General features: G+C 39.4%; 1 protein-coding gene and 1 non-coding gene across 2 annotated transcripts in view; one reads left to right on the forward strand and one right to left on the reverse strand.

The window, feature by feature from the left end:
* Positions 1-26,057, reverse strand: part of LOC124170769 — a 223,097-nt gene that overhangs the window by 111,447 nt on the left and 85,593 nt on the right. The window lies entirely within an intron of this gene.
* On the forward strand, positions 25,685-25,756 carry Trnae-uuc. The gene has a single exon. It is a non-coding gene; the product is annotated as a tRNA-Glu (tRNA).

The following is a 26,057-nucleotide window of genomic DNA, read 5'->3' on the forward strand; positions in this document are numbered from 1 at the left end:
CCGCGGTCCCGATAGCGCGGTCGGCGACCGCGTGGGTGCGGGCCGCGACTCTCAATTGTCGTCTTAGCGAACCATACTGTCGTCTTTGTCTCTTCCCCCACCTCCTCCTTCTCCCTCCGCCCTCCCCACGGCACTGCCTTCGCCAGTCGCGCCGAACCATCCGGGTGAAAAGGTTGGAGACGTAGTGGGGGGGGGGGGGAGGGAAGGAATGGCAAAAGCTGCTGCTTGCTTGCCGTCGCGGCTGGAAGTGGAAGGTCGTGGGATCCGAATCTGGGTTTGTGGGACGAAGTCGAGTCGCCTCCTCCCTCCTCCTGCTTTTATCTTTCTCCTCTGACCGAAGGAGAGTGAGACTGCTACTATTACTAACTCCTTCCCATATCACACCACCCCCTTTCACTCTCTCTCTCTCTCTCTTAATCTACTTCATGCCTCGTTAGTAAATACAAGGAATCCTCTGTTCGCGGATACCTCTCGCAAAAGGATAATGCTCACTTAAATCCAGAAAATTCGGACAAAAAAACTTTCTCCTGTCTTCAAAACATATTGAAGAACGGAGATACAAATAAAAATCCCATCGGTGGCCCAAAATATGTATTTTTTAAATATCTGCACCTTCAGAGGTTAAAAAAACAGCAACACCGACTGGATTAACCTTGCTTTTTATTATTGTTAAAGAATTCTAACAATTAAGGTAGGTTTCCATGGAGTACTTGAGAAGTAATATGGCCGCCTCCCCTACCTTCGTGTAATTCCATCTCTAATTCACAGTAAGGCCTACACCCTTAAATGAACACTTGTGAATTCCCCAATCGCAAAGAGGTATAAGTCATATCCAATATATATCAGGACAAATGTTTGCATGCAACACTTGGCTTGACGGGGAAATAAGAATTGTCTGGTCTTAGTTTATTAGGCTAAAAGAAATTTTCACGCGTTGTTTTCAATTATTTCAGTGTGTGCATAGAACCATGGCTTTAATTGCCATCTGCATCATCGATTTTTTACATTATTATGTTCATACGCCACGGAAGGTTTTGGTCAATATTGTAGGACATTAATAAATAAATATTTTTGTATCATAAAGGCATTGAGGGGAAAAAGGTGAAAATTAAATCGTGTACAACTGGTAACATATTCTAAGTGTTATTACATTATAGTTTTAAAATTTTTGCGAATGAAATATTGTAACTCCATTTCCGCAATTAAGTAGCCCTGAATATTTCAAATAAAATGAGTAGAAATATTTCTTTGGCTGACCTTTTTATGATAACTACTTGTAAAACGATGAAAAAAGCCCCAGAAATGAAAACCGAAATGGATCAGAAATAGCAAAGAAAATAAAACTGCCAAATTGGAAAACAAATATTTCTTTTTTTTTTAACCTATTCCATGTTTTTAAATTCTATTCTATTTCTATGGGATGATGGCACCGCCGACGATGGAGAGAGAGAGATGGACTCGCGACGGAAAAAAAGGATTAGTCAAAGTCGCAAGTAAAAAACGGTTGAAAGATTTGGAGCGCTTGTTGAAAGATTTGGAGCTGAAGTCGGTAGCGCTTGGTAGACACCAGCACGCTTGAGGCGCCATTCGCATTTAAGTCATATCCACCCGTTCAAAGTACAATTAGCTTGAATATGCATAACATTGATCGAAATCCTACGTGGCCTGAGCTCAACTTTACATCTATTCATAATAAGGTGACCAAAGCTTCAGAACATTCATAAAAATACAGGACTGGCAAATCAGAGGAAAGTGATTGATCCGTTCCATTCTTCTAAGCCTGACTTTTCGATGATAAGGAGAACCTATCAGGATTGCGAGAACGAGTAGGTAAGCAGGCGAAAATGAAAAGGATAAGGCTGCGTCTTTGATCATACATGTTAACAACACCCCTTTTCTGCATGACCAACCATTGAAACAATATGCCCTAACATCAGTCCGGAACACTTATGTCTCACTGTTTATAATTCCTATCCATGACTTGGTTTTGATCCAACTATTTCGGGTTGCGCGCGCGCGGTGTGACTCATGAGTCATCAGCGCTACCGGTCCAGGGTAAGTTCCTCATGAAAAGTTTTGATGCTAGTACCAACATCTTGGTCTATAGCGACGCATTAACTGTCAACATGATTGAAGGGTCTCGTAAGAAAATAAAGAAAAAGGTTTTGGGCTGCGTCACAAAAAAATAAAATCGATGAGCAATGAAATAAGAAGGATTGGAAGGAGATACAAGCGCGAGCGTGAGGCGCCAGTCGTATCCCCTCCTGGGGAGCGAGTCTCTTTACAGGAGGCTTCCTTCAAGTCCGAGAGAGAGGCTCACCATCAGTTGTAAGGGAGGAAAGGGTCAGGCTTACGCACTCACATCCACGAGAAATGCCCCCTTGACAGGTGCGTTGCGCAATATTCCTCCTATATCCCTCCACTACTCTATCAACGGCGACTTAAAAAAACCTCCCACCACTCTCTCCCTCCACCCCACCCTCTCCTTTCGGTGTTTTCCCTACATCCCCCATCCCCTCCTAACCCACTCGCCCAGGTTATGACGGAGTCACGTGGATTGCTGGCACATCGCTGGATTTGGAATGTCGAGTTGCAAAGGCGATAGTCGACTTCCAAATTTGGACAAAGGCGTTCGACAGGTTTTGAATCGGTGCTATGCGTTGCGTGCAAGCGTGTCTCTCTCTCTTCAGGTGCGTGCGTGACCGAGCCGCCGTAGATAAATGCTGCAAAAAAGTAGATTCGTGGGCCACCAATGCGTGCTGTGATGCGACGTAGGTAACCCTGGATTGCATGCTCACATATTTCCCCAAAGTTCGGGAGGAGCCACGATGTAAGATAAGAATAATCCGCACGCATTAAAATTAATTTACTCAGGCTCACCATTATGGATCAGTTTCACACGAAAAAAAGAAAACACCTGTTCTACTACCATAGGGAACCCCTGCCAATTGAATTATTAAAAATGTTCTCCGAATGAATTTCGAAAGCACGTAAACTGACATAACAATCAATAACGCTTAAATATGGATTAGTGCGTCAACAGGGGGAATTTTTGCTATATTATTTGAAAACATTGACGAAAAAATCAGAAGTAAGTAAAATGACCACTTAACCAATTCATTAAATAACTTTCAAATTCACAGAAGTTTTCGGAAAAAACTCTAAGACAAATTCCCCAAAGATTAAGTCATCAAAGACCTTTTTGTAATCTGCACTCGAAAATGGAATAATTTTAATAAATGTTTAAAAAATTCAGGCAGTGAAATAAGTAAAAGCCATCTTGCAAATGCTTTGCAGTTTTCAATTAATATGGTTTATCTATTACAAATACTTTATGAAGCCTCATAGTACACAGATAATGGGAAATGAAGTATCGACCATTAGTATTTAAAAATTCAAATTCTAGCCGGATTTAAAAAAACGCGAAACTTTCTCTGTCTCTATGGAATAAGTTAATTAGTTTTAGGAAGAAAAGATTCCGAATAAAGACCAAATGTACTGAAATGTATAATAACATTTGATTTAGATGTATGCCAAAATATCGATTGAAGTCGCGAATGAAAACCTATTTATGCTTCGTTATTTAGAAATATTAAAATGCCACAAGAAGTTTCATGACAAGAGAAAATACTACTGCTCAAGGGCGTCTTATTCATTCGGAAGATCCCCTGAGGATGAACAGCTACTCGCTGCTCGAAACGTCAGGAGAAATGGAAGACAGCAACCGGTGGGAAACCCGAGAAACTTTTCTGCAGCTAATACGACGGGAAAACCTAAGATCGAAGATAAGGGTGAACAACTGATCGTAATTTGGAAATGCAAATTAATCGTAGCGACAACATAAATTTCTGATTCCAATGCAAAATTGATTTTCTTTTCTTGGTACATAAACCAATCAATGCAAACAATATATCTTATTGATCTAGGCACAGCATTAATTCAACGACAGTTCAAGGGGATCAAACGTTATAAAATCTGGAGATCAGAATAAAACATGCGTAACCTCGGGGGTATCGCATTCGGATATATGAATGGGAAAACGTGTTGATGGATAAATGTAACTATGAAATAACCATATGTAGCTACCCACCCTTAGGTATTTTCGCCCTTCATTGACCAAGGCACGTCGTTAGTTACGGCAGTTTATTTAATGGGTCATAAAATTTGTGAATGCTCATTTGTTTTGACACGGACGCATTGGCGAGGGAGCCCAACTTAGTAGGTGAGGTGACGGACGCGATGTTTGAGAGGGAAAGGTCTCTTCAAGAGAGAGGTCAACGGGGGTCGCCACTAATTTGAGGCCGCGTCCTCCTCAAGGAGAGTGCTCTTTTTCGTCGGGATTTTCGGGCGTCTCCGAGACGCGACACGACACACACAAGTTTCCGAAAAGGGGATTCCTCGCGAGAGTAGGTCGCGGGTGACCTCATCGGTGCGGTGACAAAATCGAAAGGGATGCTTTGCAAGAAGGTCAGGAAAAATTCTCAAGGAGTCCGAAATCATAATAGGAAAAGGCCGAGTGAATTTTTTTTTTCTCCAGAAAATAAACAAATATCCTACAGTAGGTCTTACAGGAACATTCGATAAGTGTCCCCCTCCGATTTTGTTCAAATTTGATGGGATGGTAATATGCCATGGCCAACGAACAAGTGCAAATTTTCCCGTTCCCTGGTGATCCAGGAACCGAGTTATTAGCTTCAGAAGTTCCGTGCCCGCAACCCATTTTTCAGAGAACCCACTCGCCCACAGCGAGGCGTCTCTGTTGGCAAACCCTGGGGGGATGTCGGCGGGCGGGCTGGACCTCAAGAAACAACCAAGTTTATTCTGGCGAGGGGGACGAAGAATCAGAGTATTCTCCTAAGCCTATATTATAGTTATTCGAATACTTTATGGTGTATATTTTAAGCAAATATTTACGGAAGATACATTATTATAACAAAACGCGTTCGTATAGGAAGCTCGTTATACTACATATGGAAAAAAACGCATCATGACAGTAAAGTTCAGAATAATGATATTCTAAAATGAGATATATTTTCAGGTATAAAGATAAATCTATCCCTAAATATATAAAATAAAACCACTTTTAAATTATGCACTAATGACAACAAGCCGAAAGTTGCTCCGGAGAGACTTTTCATTAATTCTTAAAGAAAATAAGCTAAACGATAAACAGAAATTCTAGACAGACATTGGAGTATTCTTACCCTTGCAATTCGCACCTGCCCTCAAAGACGGTAGTACTTCATATGATCTTATTGAAAACGTAACAATATCATCAGGGAAAATAAGCATTCTTCGAATTTATTTCAACGGATAGGAAATGATATTAATGAACTATTTTAAAAATTTAGCCTTAAATAATGAGATAAAAAAAGCAGAATTAATATCGAAAGGGTTGCCAGTCGGTATTCTGGAAACGGAAGTCGGAAACTCAGGACGCAAATGGATTTCACTCCTCAACAAAAAATACAAGCGTAGGTAGCTATAGTGATACATTTTCTTCTACGCTAATCATGCATAGTTAGTTATAGCCATACATGGCCATCACATTTCATGTTAGCATTTTACATGCGACAGAAATAAATAAGCAACCAGTATAGATCTTCTGGAGAAGTTTATTTACACAATTAGGAACTAACTTCCGGGAATTAAATTATAGAATAGAGGGGAAATTAACATGTGTAAAACGTCATAAATACTTAGATGAGTGGTCAGATCAATGAGCCAATTCAGAAAACGTAACGTAGGAACTACTATTAAAAAATGATTATCGTAATCATTTGAAATTTCAAATAATGCTATGGTAAAAATATGACCATTGTCATACGGCAAAGTTCGTAAGATAGGTTTGACATAACTCTCCCGTTCGGTCTCCTCTCTACTAGCCTTTTTATTGTTTCATATTTCTTCAGTTTAACGTCGTTAATAACATGTCCTATGCAACTCATTCAGGTTCGTCTCTAGTCCTTCTTCCCGACCTTCTATCTTTCGACTATTGTCCTCTTATTTATCACTCTTCTTGTCATTTCCTCGTCAACTAATTGGTCTATCCATTTCATCTTCATAATTAATCGGTAGCACCACATCTCGAATGCTCTAATTATTTGACTTCCCTGCTGTTCAAGTCCAAGCTTTGCTCCTTAATAGAACCATGCATCATATGTTGCATCTGATGAATTGAAAAAATATAATAAGATCCAAAAAATAAAACTGGTGGTCAAAGAAGTGACGCAATTTCCAAAATGATTCTGAGACTCCCTCACACCTGAAGACTTCAATCATTGACCTATAGTGAAGTACATAAATAAACATATACACACCAATGCATTGCCTCATTAGAGCAGTGAGTCAATGACAACTCGCTGCAATGGTCCTCCAAGCTTATGCAGTATTCATGGAGACAACAAAGACACCAGGTGTAAGAGTCGAATGATTCATTTATAACTCTCAATACATTAACAACACATTTCAATATGGCATAATGAAATCGTGGCATAGAATCCACCTTTGATTCATGTCTCGACTTCTTTCAATATTCCCCCAATGAGTGAGAATTTTTACGACCTACCGCAACTCGATCTCGTGGAGGTAATATTTCCTCAGTGAGGTGTATTCGTTATCTGACGCTCTCCGATCGAACACTCACGCACTCCGTCATTCATTCATGCAATGCGATCAATCAACATAAGACCATCTGGTGAAAAAATCTGACACTCTGTAAAAGATAACCTCGCAAAACGGAATGCATATAATTTTCTTCAAACAAAGGCTAACGACGGAAAAATTTGGTGTCCAAGTGAGGCAGAGGTATCAACAGCAAAAAAATTAATTAATAAAAAATTCCCTGAGAATTCCAGGTTTTAAAGGATTATTGCTTTGTTTTCCAGGGTACTATTTATTTCAAAATATTAGCATTTTGGTTTTGGGTGTAACATCTTGATATGATAGAAACTTATCTACACTTGCAAGTTACCTAATTTATATGAGGTTCAATAAACCGTCTACATAATCCATAAAACTTCAGCTCACATATTAGCACATTAAAAAATATCACAGGCATTATCACATTATGCTGATCTTTAAAAACACCATAGCAGGCACTTTTTACTAAACCCTCCAAAAGTTGTCTGCGTCAAATATTTTAAATATGACGGTGAATTCAACACCATTAAATACCAACATATAGATACGTCAGGGACCTAGAACTGTACCCTAGTAACCAAACAGCTCTGCTAACTCTAAATATCAGCTGAAAATATGTATCTAAGTGAATCATACGAAATAAATCTATCCTATCAGCACGTTTTTAAATGGATAGTTATTGGAAGAGGATCTTTCACTACAGGGATTAAGATTTCTGGGAAAATAAGAATAACATTCTAATAAAATTATTCCATTTTTTGTATTTCTTTGGGTACACCCCGAGAATTCAAATAATTGGTATAGTTTTTGTGTGACGTTGCACGCGTCACAAACCGATTTTTCCAAGTCTCGCAAAATTTCCTGAGCTTTTCCTGAAGACCGAGTGACTCTAAATGTTCCTGGGTTTTCCGGGTTAACGGACACCATGTGAAGATTGCATCAAATTCACAACATCCTCACATGGCTCAGAACACGTTTTGAAATGATTTCGCTTGGTGTGCAAAGCAAGGATGAGCAAAATATGGAAAATGAGTGGCATCCTGCCATTCCATTTTTATGGAAATATCATCCAATGCTATAAAGTGCATAATTGAAAGTAAGATCGAAGTAAGGCAATCAATAACAAAATTTTATTTCCCCTTTGATAGTAGCTATCACTGATTCTTAAACTTCAAGTACTACGCTAAAGATACGTAAATTATAAGAAAATAGTGTAGCAATCAGTTTACCTGTCGAAAAAACTATCCAATTCACAAAGATAGCGTGGAAATCGGTGTTAATTGATTCTTACAAGATATTTCCACGAATTAACAAAGAATTTTTGTAATTTCTCAGGTACGATAGTGATTTACTAGGGATGAAATTAATGAATATCTTGATCGAACCGAATAAAAATTACAGTTGGGGATAACCTCCGTAACATTGAAACAGGCAGAAGTTCTCGTGCTCGGTGATGTGGAATGCGTAACCGAATCTGCACCGTCGCGTCGCCAAAGAAGATTTTAGCAGCATACAAATCGAACACGCTCGAACCAATCCCTATCCGGCAGATTCGGGACACAGAGAGTTTCTCCGTCGACATGCATTCCCAAAATCGAATGCGTTGGCATCGGTTGCAGCAGCGAGCGCCGCTGCATTCGGATTCGGACCCGGCTGATTGAGAGCCGAAGGCAATCGAGGCAAATGCAATTAAGGGGCGACATTGCTACATATTGGGCGGACAAAAATGTCATTACTGCTATACAAAAAAAATAGACAAGCTCACAAAAGTAGCAGATGAAGCGCGCTCGAAGGACGAGATAAGTCTGGAAAGCCTTGGTGGCAAGCTTACAAGAGATTGCAAGTTGGGAAACGAATGCTACCACGAAGCGCCCTCCTTCGACAAAGATCTGAAACAAACTAATTCTGAATATCTAGGCATTTTCATTGAAACATAAAATCACCTCCATTGAGAAATAAAAAATTGCCAATTCGTAAATAAAATTCGTAAAATGACTAGTTGTTGCACTGGCAATATATTTATTTTATCGCGACATTTTAAGTTTCCAGAACCTACATTCGCGGTTGTGACATATATGGGGCGGACAAATATGTCGTTAACTACACAACAGGAAAAAGAGCACAGTCAAGAACGAATCGCGGTACTAGGAAAAATACGTCATCGCCCATTGGATGCGCGAGATGGGTCTCCAACGCGTAAAAAACGTTTTCGAGCAGAACGAAATGGACAGACTTCACCGCGTAAGGTTTTAATGAGGGGATTTACCGGAACGATGGACACGATAACTTTTCATCAGGACCGGCGAACGAAAGTCATTACATGGAAGCTAATGGCTCAATAGTCTCGGTCAACTGAAATCACACAGACTAGACGGCGCGAGCTATACGCTTGAAGGTGTTCTCGGACTCAGTGAATCGACCTTCTCCAGGAATAAGCAGGTATTGCAGCGAGAGGAGAGAGAGAGGAAAAGATATGGAGCACCTATTCCGCCGGTGGCGGCTCGAGCACTGCCCAAAATAGGAGTCCCTCGACCTTGGAAGGCGAAAGGATCTTCGGCAGCTTTTCCAATAATGACTCTCGCTCGAAAACAAGTTCTCCTCAGAAGCCCCCAGTGGAACAAGATGAGAAAAACGAGCTACCTACTGGAAACAATCCGAGCGGTTGATTTCGTGAATTCGTGATTTCGTGAATTGTCTGTCATCCGGCGACACGGCACATCGCATCGCATTGATTAGCATGCCTGTACGTGGCACTCCTCAATTTATGAGGTCAACGGTGTCTCTAGAAGTGCATACTGCATAAGGTGAGTACGCGTGGGATAAACATTTTTAAGGAGACTTCGTCCTGATTATTTCACCAGAAAAATACTTATTACTAATGCTTTGCATTAATTTATGCCATAATCCGGTGCACAGTGGCTTGAGATGAGAACAACGAACAACTAAAAAAATCTGGGTTGAGCTTTGCTTTTGCACATTTCAAACAGTCCAAGACAGAAAATGTCCCAGAATTTACCAGCAAGAATTCTATATTTTTTCAATAGGGTAGTTTCCTTCATCAAAGAAAACGAAATGCAATGATTGCGATTCATTGCCCACCATTAGTGTATTCATAATATACAAATTATTTGGTTTTAGAAATCCCAGTTTAGACGAATGGCAACGGTCAATTTTAACCTCATTTGAAAAAGGCCAGATTGGCGCCAATGCGATTCCGCTCCACGTGACGTCACAGGGACCTAGTTTCTATACGAGTAGATAGGAGTTTTACATCGTCTGAGATTACTTATGCATGCATGAGGCACTCAGGGAAACATCTCTTAATAATCACACATTAAAAATACCTAAGTTCGGAAAGTTTCGTTCGTTTGATAGGGGAATAATAATCCTTATTTAAGCCAAGCGCTACCAGCTAGCAGGATACTAAGCTACCTGCTGGCATCCTGCGTCGTATCAGCGCTCAAGCCTCGCCCCAAGGTCACCTGACAAGGCGACAGGGGGAAATAGAAATACGTCACACGGACTTTTTCCCATCATTCCTACTTAGCCGTCGCGTTTTCGCGCGCTTGAAATTTTTCACTTTTCGTTTAATGCGAAAAATAGATAGCGTCATTTAAAAATCGAAAAGTGTGAAATTCGTACTCCAGGAGTAATAATCTTTCGATTAAGGCAGTAAAAAAATAAAAGGAAACCAACCTATTCTATATTTATGAGGCCCACGGGTTCCTTAAGTACATTAGAAAAGTAACTGAGGGACTATAATTATAAGTCGATTCATAAATTACAGTGTGATCGATTGCATATAATTATTTCCAACTTTTTAATTATTTTCCAACACATTTGTTTTCTTTTTTGCTTAAACGTGAAACATCATCCGATGCAAATTAACAGACAACATGGCATGCAGGTAATCCTATGTCAATACCCTGGCTGGCTTTCTATTAATCATTTAGTATGTCTGTGGAGTTTCAATACCGTATACAATATTCTCAGCCCATAAAATTTGAATGCTTCTACATGATTTTACACTTGATATACCTCTTATTGGTAAATCTGAACCAAATTAAAAGATACCTACTTACTGTCGCGATCACAGTCGTGCGCAAGCTTCATCATAGGGCAGTGCCAAAAATTTTCTTACGAGACTGGCGCCTTATTTTAAACGTTGGTCATCGAATTTTTTTTTATCAACAACACTTAAAGGATCACCTAGTTACCTTTTTAATGGTGCAATGTTTATGAAGTGAGAGTAAAGGAGAACGTATTGGTTCTGCTCAAATTATATTCATATTGCCCACTGTCCTATCGACCCTCCCAATATTTCCTTCGTTTATGGGCAAAGGACGAATGAAATGAAATTCAAAATGCCCTTAAATCTTAATTCAGATATTCGACCACAGTATTTGCTGTCGATGAAAGCCTCTAACATATCGATCAAGTATAATTTCACCCACGGATCAATAATGTTCCCGGCAATGCACGACCCTGCGCGACGACCTCGTTCCCATAGAACTTCGATATTACCTGCGATCGAATTATCAGGTAAAGAGTTTAAATAATGGGTTTAAAGCATTAGCTGAGTCAACTCACTCGCTTTCTCAAACGAAGGAAAACTCTAACAGGAGAGCCTATAACATCAATTAAAGCCCTTCAAATCGAGCTGGCGCTTCAAAGATGGAATGTTTGCTCACTTCTGCCTGGGGCGTCCTCTTCCTTTTAAGGAAAAACACGCGCGGATAATTGACAGCAACAAGAAATTTCTCGCTCTCAGCTCTTTTGACGAACATCAATCCACGAGGAGAGGAGCTTTTAAGGATAATGGTACAGATATTCGATGCGAAAAGCATCCTGGCGTATCACGAGAAGGATATTCCAAGGTTACGAGTCGACCGTCGCGAAGCCAGCGGCCTCTTAATAAAAAAATCCTTAGTCACCGTCGAGCAGCATTAGCTTCATTCTATCGATTGGACATTTTATTTCCCCCGCGGAGTCCCTTATCATCGGAGTTCCACTTTTATTCTCTGAAACAAGGATACTCATCCTAATAGCAAAGTCTCCTGTGTTTTTTGATCATCCTAAGTATACACTTGAATGAACACACAGGAATGACAAGCCAAAATAAGAGGAATCGGTTCATTCGAAAGTTAACGCAATCGATGCAGGTGAATTTGTGTAAAATTATGAAGATCATATTCTCAGCCAAGATTCTTACAAACTACTATTATCACAGGCTAAATATAAACTTTTTACTATATCACAAGCTTAACTGAAATATAAGTCCCTCAGATAACAATAAAACCAAAAGATTGAGATATGTCACTGAAGGAGGACAAATCAAGGGTTGAAAATGGCAGTAAAGTATCATTATCATAAACTGAACATATGGGTTGATAAATCTAAAAAACACACACGTTCACCCGAATCATTGCCTTTCAAAATTAACAATTCAAAATAATCTTCAAATCTCATAAATTCTTGACGGAAAGACTTTTTTCAAATGTTCCTTCCTAAAGAGGCACTATTTCCATGGCTACTTCCAATAATTTCTACTTAGCATTTTCTGAGTATTGAAAAATTAAATTTATCCCAAAAAGAATTACATGTTCCATGTTTGACAACGAAGTATGAAATGCGGTTATGAGGCTTTTTCCTCTATCCAAGTTTTCCCCGAAACTCATTCCCCGCAGAAAGGCCTTTGACGTCATCCAGCCCTCTTAAAGAGACCTCACTGGTGGGCTTCGCCGAAGCTGCTTCACACAGCTCAAAGAGCATGATGAATGAGGGTAAGCCCTCACTGCAAGAAGCCTCATCTCGGCTTGCGAGACTTCTTTTTATCCACGACGATGGTGTGCCATCGGCCGCAAATAATATTATTCCATACCCAGGAGAATTTCATCCCCGTTCATTCCACACATGTCCAACTTTCGACAAACAAATGATATTGTAATTTAGTATTTTTGCACAATTATCGTCATGATCAATCGATTTAATGATATGTTTTGGAAAATTGAGCATCAAATTTTATGTAAATGATCAATTTGGACTAGGCTGATAGACCACAATTCATTTAGTTTAGGTGATAAATATCTTAATGAAAAAGTTCATCTACTTCTTTATGTAATATAAAATTGATAAAAATAAGAAAAGGTGTTGAATTTACTAGAATTTTTATTGTTTTAAATCAAATAACTAAGATGGTAACCAAGGAATGTGACACGGTTGCTAAAACAGATCAAGTTTTCTTCCATTTCACATTTAAAATCCCCTCCTGTCAACGCGAATCCATTTAAGAGAAAAGTTATTTAAAAATCTCGTGCTTTAAAGTAATTGGGATATTTTTCTTTCCAATGCACGCAAAAAACGGTAGAGGCAATGAAAGCCCCTGCTTTCCCGTGGCGAGCTGACTGAAGTAGGAAATCGAACCGGGTGAAACGCGACTTCCTTCCACAACCATAATATCACCATAATATACATTGAACATGCCCTTGGCTCGGGAAGTTTGAAATGTGGAAGCGATTTCGTATTCAAACAGGTAAGATTGAGGGGCAGCAGGCGGATTTTATGGGACATCGTGCCTAGTGGGCACAGACATTTTTCCCACGCAAGGGTAAGCTAGAGTCATGGAAAACTTGGGAGGGTAAACAGGAAATATTACGTTTCTTTTCTTCCTTAAAACGCGAGTAGTATGGGCAATAGCAGTGAATGTTAATACTGGATAGTGCACACAACACGCATTCCAGGTAGCCATTAGTTTGACCGTCGGTCTATGACGTACGATCGTAGTTCATCATTGCTTCAGTCCTCGAGCAGCGGGGACTGCAATTGGTTTGGGAATGCGTCTCAGTCATGCATTGACGCTAATAACCAAGTGCAGTCTCCTGATCCTCGCTGGAACAAATCACAAAGCGTGTTGAGAATTAGTCAAAATACTTTATTCCTTCATCCACATAGCTTTATTTAGTGATAATATATCCGGAGAACATGGCAGTGGTAAAAAAGAATCTGCAACAATTTGCATTAAATTGACTAAAAAGTTTTTCATGATGATCTTAATTTATGACTGCCATCTTTCACCGAAAGCGCTCTTTAAACTCACTCTATTGAAACGTCGATAGAAACCCTTAGAGTGACGGAGTATCTATGAGAGAAGGGATAAAACCTATTTGAATGGACTAATATTCAAGATTAAACAAATATAACAATCTAAATAAATTTGAATCCGAAATTTTAGCAAATTATCAAAAAATGGATTCACTTCCTCTTCAAGAGAGTGGTCATAGGTCACATAAAATCACTGAAGCGCCAATCATTTCAACGATCAAATATTTCAAAACTGTCAGCGAGTCCACAACACTGATACTTTTTAATTTAAAAACTATAATACATTAAACCCTGCACTATGGGTCTCGTCGTGATAACTTAATGATATGCATTAGTTTGTTACATAAAATGTTTAGCACTACCCTCTACATCGAAATCGAAGCCATGAGAGGAAAACTATAAGCATGAAATAGATGACTATCAGTTATTCTTTCAGCTAATTCATATCAAGATGTTTCATGTCACCAAGTCCGCTTGAATTTAAAGGGGACAAGATATAGGACTAAAAAATCACACGAAAGCATAGATGATTTTAATTGTTTCCAGTGGTAAAAGCTGCTTACATGGTGTAATATAGGAATGAACAAGTAGAGAAGGAAGCCTTGAAATGAATTTGTTGCCTCGGGCATACGACGGTCCAATTCCGTAACTGAGAAGAAGTGGCAATCAATATCTGCCAGAGAGAGAGCAAGAGACGCATTAAGCGAGTAATTTGGAGCGACTTGTATTCAGTTTTTTTTTAACATACGCGTTAGCTCTCCCTTGCCAACACGAGCGCAACAGAAAAAATCCCAGGCCGTTTGCATGAAATGGCATAACAAATAACCAAGTACGCCTATTCTATGACAGAGATAGCGAATTCCCAGACGATTTTACGAGTGGAATTTACGTTTGCATATGTTTCAACGTCACCCAAAATCTTGGACTATCAGCTCAATTTGCATAACTATCAAAATATAGTTCATACCAGAGGCGTAACTATGGGGGGGACAACCAACCCCCCCCCCCCCCCCAAAGCCTCAGAGAAATTCGAAATTCAAATTCAGAAAAAAACTACTGTGTGGTTTTCATATATAATAACTGCACCTGCTTAAAGTTAAATTTGAAGTGACAAAATTATGTAAAATTTATTTTCAGGCATACCATTTTTCAAACATTTTCCCGGACCTTTCCCCTTGCCTGGGGGGGAGGGTCGCCCCCTGAGTCCACCCCATCCACCCCCAAGGGTGACCGCTATTGACCACTAAATATCCAATTCGTTCAGCCATTTAAATGCAGTTATCCTATTTCGATTAATTTGAGATCATCGAATCGAAAAACAATCTTAACATAGATGAAAGGATCCATTAATAAAACCAAATAATAAGCCTCACACGGGTAACTCTCTCTGCATTCCACCCAAACACACTTACACATCTCATCTCTTCAAAAACCCCTCTCCCCCATCGCATCCCTCCCCCCCAATCCGATGAACCACCGGGATTCTCATCTCGTCTCGTCCGTGATGAGTGACTGCGCTTTATCCGGGGCTCTGTATGAATGGCTCCGCCTTTAAGGGGCCACCCAAAACAAATTTGGGTCAGGTCAAATCCAGGGAATCAATACGACCGACCCAACCACCCAGGAGAAGAAGAAGGATATGAATCGCATCGCACTCCCGAAATAATCAAGACTCATGTCGCCGCCGTAATGGGCAAATCGAATTGATCGAGACGTTTCCGTCGAAATTGACAATTTCCCCTTTTGATGCCGCAGCATCAATCGCAAGAGCGATTCATTGGCTAGATGACGGCGGGATGTATTCGCAAAAACGATTTCTCAATTGGATCGAAATGGTTCGTGGATCGTAATTTGTGGCTGAATATCCCCGCTGCTCTTTCTTGTAACTATTACCAGAAGTCTAATGCCCTCCTCTTTCATATTTAATAATTTATCATTTGATCACTACGAAAAATTAATTTAGCAACATCTCTTCATCAACAGCAAACAGCTCTTCTTTATACGACATTCTATTGCGTATTTGGTAGCTAGTAAGATAAAATATTAATGAACAGATTCTCATATATGTTTATATGAAATTAGTGATTAGGCGAGAATAAGGTAAAAACTCGGTTAACAGGCACATCTGGCTATTCATTATAATCATTCTATTTCCCCAGCATAATTAGGTGTTTTTCTAATACTTACTAACACCTGGCATTCACTGGCATATTTTTCTGAAGGAATACCCTTAGTTTCACAGAAATATTGTGGATAATGGTGCAATATAAGCAGTGCGAGCGAGTGATAAAAGCCGGCTTTAAACATTTTTATTACACCCGGGGATAATTAAATAGAGGAATGAATAGTATAGATTTTTCCCTTTTTTACTATGTAAAACAACGCATTTCCATGCGACTAAGAAACACGGGTTGCGAAATATTACTCACAAGCGTACGAGACTAATTGTATGTACAAGGGAGTAAAGCTGCTTGAACTCAGCTCTGATTTTCTCATCTGACGTATCCGACGATTTTAGACGACTATCTACGATTACTACTATACTACGACTCAACGATTTCACTATTACTACAATCTATGATGATTCATGACGATTTACATCTATAGCGTATTTCAGCTAAAGCCTAACGACACCTTCCAAATATTTTGAGGAGGTAGTCGCAAAAGCACAAATCTTAAGCAATCGCCACATCTAAAATCACAAAACAACCATCAGACGGTTTCAAATAGAGGACGCTCGACAGCACACGAGCGAAACATTATGCATAAATGCATCAGTGGAAACCATTCATGATGAAAGGGAAAAAATGAATTAAGGTAAGCCTTAACGGGAAATCGTTCATCTCTCGAGAGATACTTGGCAATACGATAGCCGTTTAGGTTTAGCCGTTGCAATAGGTATAGCCTTTGATATGACAAAAAAATGCCGTTTATACGAAAATATGACTTTACAGAAGATTTCATGAGAGAATTAGCTTTTATTATTAATACTGTTGCGCTAAATCAAGCTATTCAGGGTTAAATTGCAACTTGCGTTGAAGCAGTCATTTTGATGATAGTATTGATAACGTTAAATGCAGACCCTAGATGTGGCTGCTTTTTTGATAATGAATTAAAAACAATTAGGTAACGACAAATCGCTGCGATGCTTTGACAAGGCTCAAACGGCTGGCAAGTGGTTTTGAAAAATATTATTCTCTTGCATTACAAGACAAGATTGTTTTTTTTTTTACCTCCTAAAGGAAGGAGGAATCAATTTTCCATTTACACGTCTAAGACTTTAAATGTAAACCAAAAAATTTCCGCTTCCTGCGCAGATCGGAAAATTACAAATTTTTACGCATGCATAAATTGCTAAAATACTAATGAGCGTAATAACATTGAAACTCATTTGAATATGTTCAAAGCATTCACCTGGAACATATTTGAAGGAAACTCAGATATCTGAAATCGTTCTTTTGCTACAAAGCTGTAAGCAAGATTTGTCCGTGTAGTAACCAGAATAAAAGCCTGAAATTACGTATCTGAGCGAACCATTAAGTGCAAAAATAGAAGTTACCATCAATACAATTTGCATGCCATCAGTCAGCGCAGAAATTTAAGAGCTTTCATGTGAAGTACTTCGTTTTAATATAGAATTAGCGGTGCTGGGGATACTGGTGTTCAAACTTGGGTGACAGAATCTTTCAATCTTTAGTATGCCTCTCTGCATCTTTCCCTAACCATAAGAGCCGATGCTGTAACTTGCTGTAACTCGCCTTCGGCTAAGACCGCGGATTTCACCCGCGGAGGTGGTGACGCGAGAGATGCTTTCCTACTGTCCACCCCACTGCGCCACCCCCCTCATGCCCCTCACTCTCATAAACCCACCGGCACACTTTGGCACGATACACAAGTGTTTCCCGCATTGTATTTCAGAGATGCGGTCAGTTCCCAGCTGAGACCTGGCCGTTAGCTCTCATGTGCTGCGCCAAATATTTCACTGAATAAATAATAATTAATAGTTCACTATTAATTAATGACAATAGTGAAATATTAATTATTAGTTCACTATTAATTAATGACAATAGTGAAATATTATTTATTCAGTGCAGAATTTTAAAAAAGCTCTTCGGGGTAAGACGATGCCTCGATAATTCAATCAGTAGTTACACCTGGCGCGAATTCGCGAGATCTCGGTCAAGACCAATGATGTTCTTTCCAGAATTTTCTCAATTTATTAAGCAGTTTATATTGCAGAGAAGAGTAGTAACCTGATAAGACGGGACTCGAGCCTTATACCTTCGGAATATCATGTGGTGATGCCACGGCAGCATAGAGACAAATCATAACCTATAGTAAGTATGTTCTGCAAGTTAAAAACTTTTTGGGCGTGCGTCAATGTTCGGGTGCCCCCAACGTTTCCCGACCGATGCTGATCGCATTAACAAGAGAATCTGCTTTTAACTACCATTACGATGGCCTGCGAAAGTTTTAACGAATTTTTTTGAGAATGAAAATTTTTATGGGCGAATAGGAACACTAATACTTAAGTTCTCGAGGAACTCCAACTTATTCATAGCATATTCATATATTTTTCTATTAGTAGATTGGAGAAAAAAATAAAAAAATAAATAGGCAATTATGAATTTCAGATCAGAGTAATGAAAAAAGTGCAAAAATAATCCTTAAGAAAATAGAGGAAAACAGCCACCAAGGGGGAAGCCTCCGAAGAAAAATCCGTTCTAATCAAACACCTCGTACTCGTTCGAGAGATTGGACGCTGATTACATAATTCGTATAGAGTTGCGTATAGAACTCCAGCTACTTCTTTCCCGCCATCGCTGCATTTCCCGAGAATCGCCGTTCATGACACGACGACGCGACGTGTTTCCCTCCTCCGGCTTTCTGCGAGTTAACGGCCGCGCGCGCGCCATCGACCACGAGGCTAGCGTGCGCCTCCAGCTAACCCAGTGAAACGTGATATCCTACGTCCACCGGCTACTAAATGATGAGTACCTAAATGTACTGCTTTGAGAGGAAAAAATACTTCACAGAAACCTACGAGGATAATATTGAGAAAGAATAAAATGAACACACAGTTGTGTGAAATAATACCAAACATACTCTTTGCTGTTTAAAACCATTAACTTCTCGTTCAATTTTTTAATACTCAAATTTTAACAGTGAATTCGAACATGCTGCAACCGATTCAATACTATAAGGAGAAGTCATATGGGTATCCAAAAGAAGTATCTCGTTATGACTGCACAACAATAGCGCTCTTATTGTTTTTTTAGCTCACCAATTAGGAAATGTGCAGTTACTAAATAACTAAATAATCAAAATAAATAATATAATAATAGTTAATGTAATGAATAAACACAAAATACTAAATAACCATGGAAATATGAAGACGGTCACAAGACTTTCTTCCTCGGGCCATTAATTTGTACACCTCTTCTTCACCATAAGGTTTAAACTCAACCCTCCAGTGATGGACTACTCACAAATTTCACAGCGGAGGATATTCTCAACCACTAGCGAAGATTCATGGATTTGCACTTACCTGGAAAGAAAAAAAGTTATATAATTAAATGGATGAAATAAAAACTTGATGATTTGATGACATTTACAGTGATGTTACAATGCGGGAGGAGAGAAGAGACTCCATTAATCAATTAATGCACGAATATTTTATATAAAAATTCGATGAACAGGTATTTAATACAATGAAGACTTTCCACCTAAAGATGATTTCACAATTAATAGAGATAATACTTTAAGAGCTCTCTAAAATATCCCTACATCTGTTCAATGCATTAAGTTTCCAAGTTTTCTACATAAAAATTGCAAATCAATAGAATCACTAAGAGCTATATAAAAACCAATATTTTTGTAGAAGTTACCCGTCAGAAATGGAATTCACTACGCCTCACGGTACAGAAAAGTTCACACAAATTATTTGTAGCATCCTGCACCAAATAAAAAATTAGCACCCACAGTTAAAATATGCTTAGCATCAATTAAACACAGTGATGTGATAGGTATATCCAGATCATTTCCACATGGAAAAAGCATACGTCAGCATTGCTATCTTCATCAATTTAGCCAATCGAACTTTCAAGATGTAATTATTAATCAATGATTTACAAATTAATATTTTGTCCAGAAATATAAAAGCTTAAAAATTTCATCCACATCCTTCCGACAGATGTTCAAACGTCAAAGTTGCGGATGTGTAACGGAGTAAGTAATAATTACCATATGATCATCGCAGTAAGGCTGAGCTGAGCTGAAGTAAAGATGGTAACCATATGTCTGAGCATGATGTGAGACTATTCTAAATGCTTCCTTCTTTAAACATTACATTAATTTCCCAGGACAATGAAATTCCCCAAATTTCCAGAGTTTTCGCAAGAGTGAGTATCCAGTAGACGGATAAGCAAGGTGGTTATCTAGCAAGCATTTTTGCGGGCAAAATAAAAACCAGGGCGTAATTACCGCCACAGCATAGAGCACAAAATCATTTGCGTAGGTACTCGATGGTCTCATCGCCTGTTTCGTTTGACATTCTTCCGAGCTGCCCTTCAACCGACATGTTTTTTCCACCGCAAATCGCAAGAATGAGTTTACGCAACTTGGCAGTCGAGTAACGCGACGGCGGAAGGCGGATGAGGTCTCAAGGATTTCATTAACGCCGCATATTTATCCCCAGACAACTGTACGCTCGATTCCTTTTAATTGATGAAGTAATGGAAAGGGTGGACGCGAGATTTCAACATGAAATCCACTGAATTGAAGACAAATATTACAAATACGTAAATAAAAAGAAAATATTAGGGACTCATAGGTAGACTGTGGGAATCAATATGCTGTAAAAACATCACTTACAAATTGATTGCGGAAATTATTGTCCAAAATTATTTAGTTGTAGAACATTAGTTTCCAAAAATACCACCTTCTTGCAAATGACATATCACGTATAATTTTTAATCCCAATTTTTGTTCTCTTTTAGAATGGGGCAAGATTCAAACGACCAAACTCGCAAAAATCTAGCCCTGCTACGGATAAGCCATAGTAAAATCAATAGCAGGTCCAGTGAACGCAGGTTACTAAAACCTCCGATTAAGCACCGCAGATAATAGAGAAGATAGGAAGCGGATGATTTGGAGAGTGGGTCAGTTCCGTGGTAGAAATGGTGGTACAAAACGTCCGCCGGAGGAAGTAGATATCTGAGAGATTCGTCGAAACCCTTCGCCTTTGGATTTTTTGCGGGGAAGTACCATGTATAAAAATCACCATGTCTAACTTAAGCATTGGTAAACTCCTTTCACATTTGCAATTTTCCCAGCCTATCTCTGAAAAGACACTGAAAGCAAACGGCGAAAAAAACCTTGGAGCGGTCGCACTCGCATCGCGTCAAGAGCGATAGCAAACGCTTCACAACACCGAGACCGTAACGGGTAAAGGGTCAAAAGGTTTACGAGGAATACGATTCCTTCACGATGAACAAAAAATAACATAACCAATATCAGTTTCAAGAAGTTAACGTCCGGGAATAGAGATCCAAAAATAGCACAGGATAAATAGGAAGAAATATTTTTTCATGAAAATATTTTTGATTGAAAATATGGATAACCAGTCGTAAATAAATGCCAGTCGTAAATAAATGCATCACCCTTGTCAAATGTAACATAGTTGTACGGAAATGAAAAACATCATTTTCCACTTCATCTTGATTCGCGAAATCTCTTATCATTCCTGAAAAATAAAATAGCGAGGCATTTCTGGAACATGATTCGGGATTGCTCATGGAATGGGGAGCAATACGCAAAAAACAGCATGGGGTAAAACAAGTGAGGAAATAATTGATGGTTGGAAAAGTAGGTAAATAATTTCTATTACCCATTTTCTTAAGCCAAATTAAACCTTTTAGCAAAATATTGTGATAATTGGACAAAAATTTGAAAAATTGACCAGTGTGCGTGTACATGAGCGAACTAAATAGAATTCGTCCTCATCGGGAAAGGAAATTCAATTTTAGAGTCATAGCAAAGTATAAGAATACACCAGTAAAGATGTTAAGCCCGGCTCATGGACTGAGGAAAACAGTTCGTGGAATAAATTAGAAAACTAATGACACTAAAAACGAGTAAATTAAATCCGAATGTCAACAAGAGCCCAGCCTCTGCAGGATGGAACATTCGTCATACTTGGTATCTATCCTGATAATTAGCCGGAAAAAAATGTATCAGAGAGAGAGAGAGCAGAAAAATAGTTCATATCGCGACGTAAAAAGAACGTGAGGAGTAAAAGACAAACCACAAGCCGTCGTGGAGTCAGTGGGCACGACACACGAAGTGACTGAGCACGACATTCCACCGATCACGCCCCCCACTCGTGACTCGCTAATTGGCAATCTGCTCCCGGACTAGACGAGCGAAATACGATGCACGCCAATTAAAATCGTTCCCAATCCCACCAGCGAACGCACAACGCAAAGCGAAGGTTTTAGGCGTAATATTTTAATGTATTGCTTCTTTTTCCGATTGAAAAAAGGGAGGAATATACCAACTTATTACTTTCGCAATGGGAAACAAAAATTGACGTTTACCTCCTCACTTCACGTAATCAATAGCAAATATTCTGAATGCGGTAAGCTATTGATTGCCCACTTTTCCGAAAGTGCCCTTGAAAAGCTACGATAAATTCCGAGGCGGAGGGCGGAGAAAAATATGGCAACGTGGGAAGCAGAAGACAAAGAGTGCTTTAGCAGTAACATAGTGGAGATAGGCACGAAATAGAATGGCCACGTGGGAAGCATTTATTGGAGGGTGGATCGGTGCAGTAGGGGAAAATGATAATCTTGATGCTAAGGGAAGTGATCCGAGATACTTCACTTGAACTATTTACTTTCTCCCACTTTAAATCAAAATGATGCCTACATTTCCCACGTAATAATCGAAATTTCTCTGAAAGGTTCTATTTACTTGATGATTTAGATTTCGGTCGAGATTTTACCGAATGACTCCGATCGCCGCACACACAGAAATGAAATGGACAGATAATTCACTAAGGTCAAATTACATTGATAGAATAGCCAGCCTACAAGGCGAAACAAAAACACTAAGTTTTTTTACTTAAATCTCGAGAAAATGGAATTCTGGGAAAAAAGTTCTTCCAAAACGGAATGAATGTATTGTGTAAAATAATGTCTCATTGGTAAAGATCGTCTAAAACCCTAATTTGATCCACTCCAGGGCCATAAATGATCAATTTTGGCGTGGGCGGAGACAATACAAATCCTTCACAGAAACAAAGTCTTTTGTAATAGCGACTTAAACGCTGATTATACTTATATTTCTACATCTACACACTGCCCCGCAAGCCGCCTCAAAGGGTGTGTGGCGGGAGGTTTTAAGACACCAGCCGTTAATAAAAAAAAGAAAAGGAAATGCGTGAATTAAGTTCCGCGTAGCATTTATTAATGCCCGTAATTACTTGGGGGGGGACGGACGAATTCCTTAACCTCTTCATTCGAAAAAATATCTCTCTTCATTTATCGCGTCAGTGGAACCTAAGCGTAGAGTGAGGTGCTTGGATGTCTCTTTGGGAATGGAAGAAAAGGCGCAAGGAATCCCTGAGTGATTTATGGCGGGTAAACCACAGACCCTTCAGATAAACATAAGCCGTTGGTATTAGGATCATAAAAAAACGATCGAAAGCCGACTGAATTTGGATATTATCATAGGGATATAGGAAAAGCAGGTAAAGAATCCCGGTGTCATCGTTAGCTTTACTTCCGAAGAGGTCAATGACGACTGAGATTGTGAACCGCGATCGAGGTAGAGCAATTACCGCAGGAGAGCAAAAACAAGCACGCGATGGTCAAGATCCCTCCTCACACTCATCACTCCCCGGCGGTGGACAATGGACGAGCGTCGAGGCACTGAGGAAAAGGGAGAGAGGGGAAAGTGGTCACAAACATACGGCGGTGACACAAAGCATTCTCAGATTACGCTTTTTCCGGTCTCTCGTCAGCCGCAGCATGGCCGTAACGATCAATCACCGCCAAGTGTCAATAGCCGAGTTCAAAACAAATATCCATTAAGCGTTTGAGAATTCTTTTCTCCGAGATCATCGACTAATTCCGTGTCTCATTGTCAGCCAGACAAAGAGACAGCGTGACTAATTCCACGCGATCATGCGACAGTGGCTGCCGCGGTGTAAACAAACAGCAAACTCCAAGGAGATAGTCCAATAAGGACATGGAAATGTTGCATATTTACGTTTTTTATTATTTCTTGGAATGTTTTTTCGTTTATTCGATTCAAACCAGCCTTTCATGATCCCAGGGGAATAAAATAGAAAAAACTTTCCCGATTAAGTATATTTTTAATCCTCTCCCATCATCAAAGCAATTTATTCTTAATCAAATTAGACGTCCCACATAATCAAATACCAAATTACAACAACAATCAGAGTACCTATCTCCCACTTTGCTCTAAAATAATGAACCAACCCCAACATACACGTTCATCGAGTTGGTATTCTATAAAAGCGAACCTTGTAAGCGCACCATATCGATGTTTTGAATTTTCAATCTATGGCGACAGAGTTAATTCACACACATGCGAAAAAAAAATCTTATTTCAGAACACGTAAGCAATTTATGATATGCTGCCACAAAGTTCTCATTTAAAGGGCCCATTGGTGTCTAAAAGGACAAGCGAAAATTTGAAAACTGCATAAACAGATAAACAAAATAATTACATTTTCCTATTACATTTCATATCCGTTTCAGACCATCCTTTTACATTTCAGTTCTTTAATTTAAAATCAGACTCCTGTAATCTCAAGAGCACGACTCATTTCTAGGCTAAAATTCTGGCCTCAGTAATACTAAACATTTACAAAACATGAGAAGAGTGCCGCTGTAATTTTAAAATTGGAAAAAATGTAATGGCGATAAGAAATATTGAAAAAAACTTAAAACGCAGAACCAGACAGTTATCCGCCACCATCATTATAAATGAGTAGGTATGATCAGGAAATTATTCCAGTCAGTTTGAATGAACTCGATGCAACAAATTTCAATAAATATGGCTAACCACCGCTCAAATCGAAATCAAATGAAGCCCAATAAGCCTTAGGGAATATTAAGCCGTTGCATCACCCAATGATGCCGTTTCTTCCATCACGTCGTCACTTATACCATCAGGCGGTTGCGTCACAAATTAGTTCGAACGTTTGACAATAATTTATAGAGTTCTTTTGGATCTTAAGACTTCATCTCGTTACTCGCTCTGCAGAAATAAAAGCTTTTTGTGAAGAGATGCCTTGTAAAGGGGGAAAAGACTCGAGAATAAATCCCCCCCACGAAATCAGGTCATCGCGCGGTATATTTTTTTCCTCGGTTTGCGGGGCCAAGTGAAATGCGGCGCAAGGATTAATTAGATGAGCTTGCTGAAACGGAGAGCGAGTGTCAACTTTTCTGAATCTGGAATGAAATGCTCCACAACATGAAACTCTACACGCATTTTAATTTAGAAGTACGCTTGGATTCAAAACAATTAGAGAAGTTGAAGCAAAACCGTTCATTCTCACCAGGAAAAAATAATCCAGTTCCACTTCAAACCACTCACAGACATGGATGAGAAATATGATCCATTAGGCAAGATGGGCTGGTTCCACAATGGAAAAATATAACCCTATTTATCCATTAGGATGACAAAACGAGATAATCATTATGCGAAAATTAGTGCAGGATAAATTCCCGTAGCAGAGGTAACAAACAATTACTATCAAGTCATAATTGACGAGATCAATGTGAAGACGCCGGCCATATTGACGACGGGGTGAAGTCCTCGCCTAAGTGATTGCGTTCTTGACGAGACTACGGTCAACAAGGAGTAGTTACCTTGAGTAGGAGTAGTGTTAAAATGTCTTCACTAGTCCTCCCATGTGGTCTAGTGGCTAGGATATCTGGCTTTCACCCAGAAGGCCCGGGTTCGATTCCCGGCATGGGAATATTTTTGCACATCTCCGTCGCTAGCTGTCACAATATATTTGAAAACATATTTTTTTTCCAAATAACAACTTATTGCAGAAAATTCACCTATTACAGTAATTCGACGGGAGGCGCTTCGTACCTACATGCATTCATACAGTGGTGAACTAATTTCCGCAAATCTGGTCTTTTCACTTAGGTGGGTATTGTGCGACAGGGTTAAGTCCTCGCCTACTATATATGAGGAGTCGGATTCGAGTCCCACCTGGGTGGATTTCCCCTGTTGTTCCCCGGCATAAATGTTCGTGTACGTTAACTGTT

The sequence above is a fragment of the Ischnura elegans genome, chromosome 1 (assembly GCF_921293095.1).
Source record: "Ischnura elegans chromosome 1, ioIscEleg1.1, whole genome shotgun sequence".
NCBI lineage: Eukaryota > Metazoa > Arthropoda > Insecta > Odonata > Coenagrionidae > Ischnura > Ischnura elegans.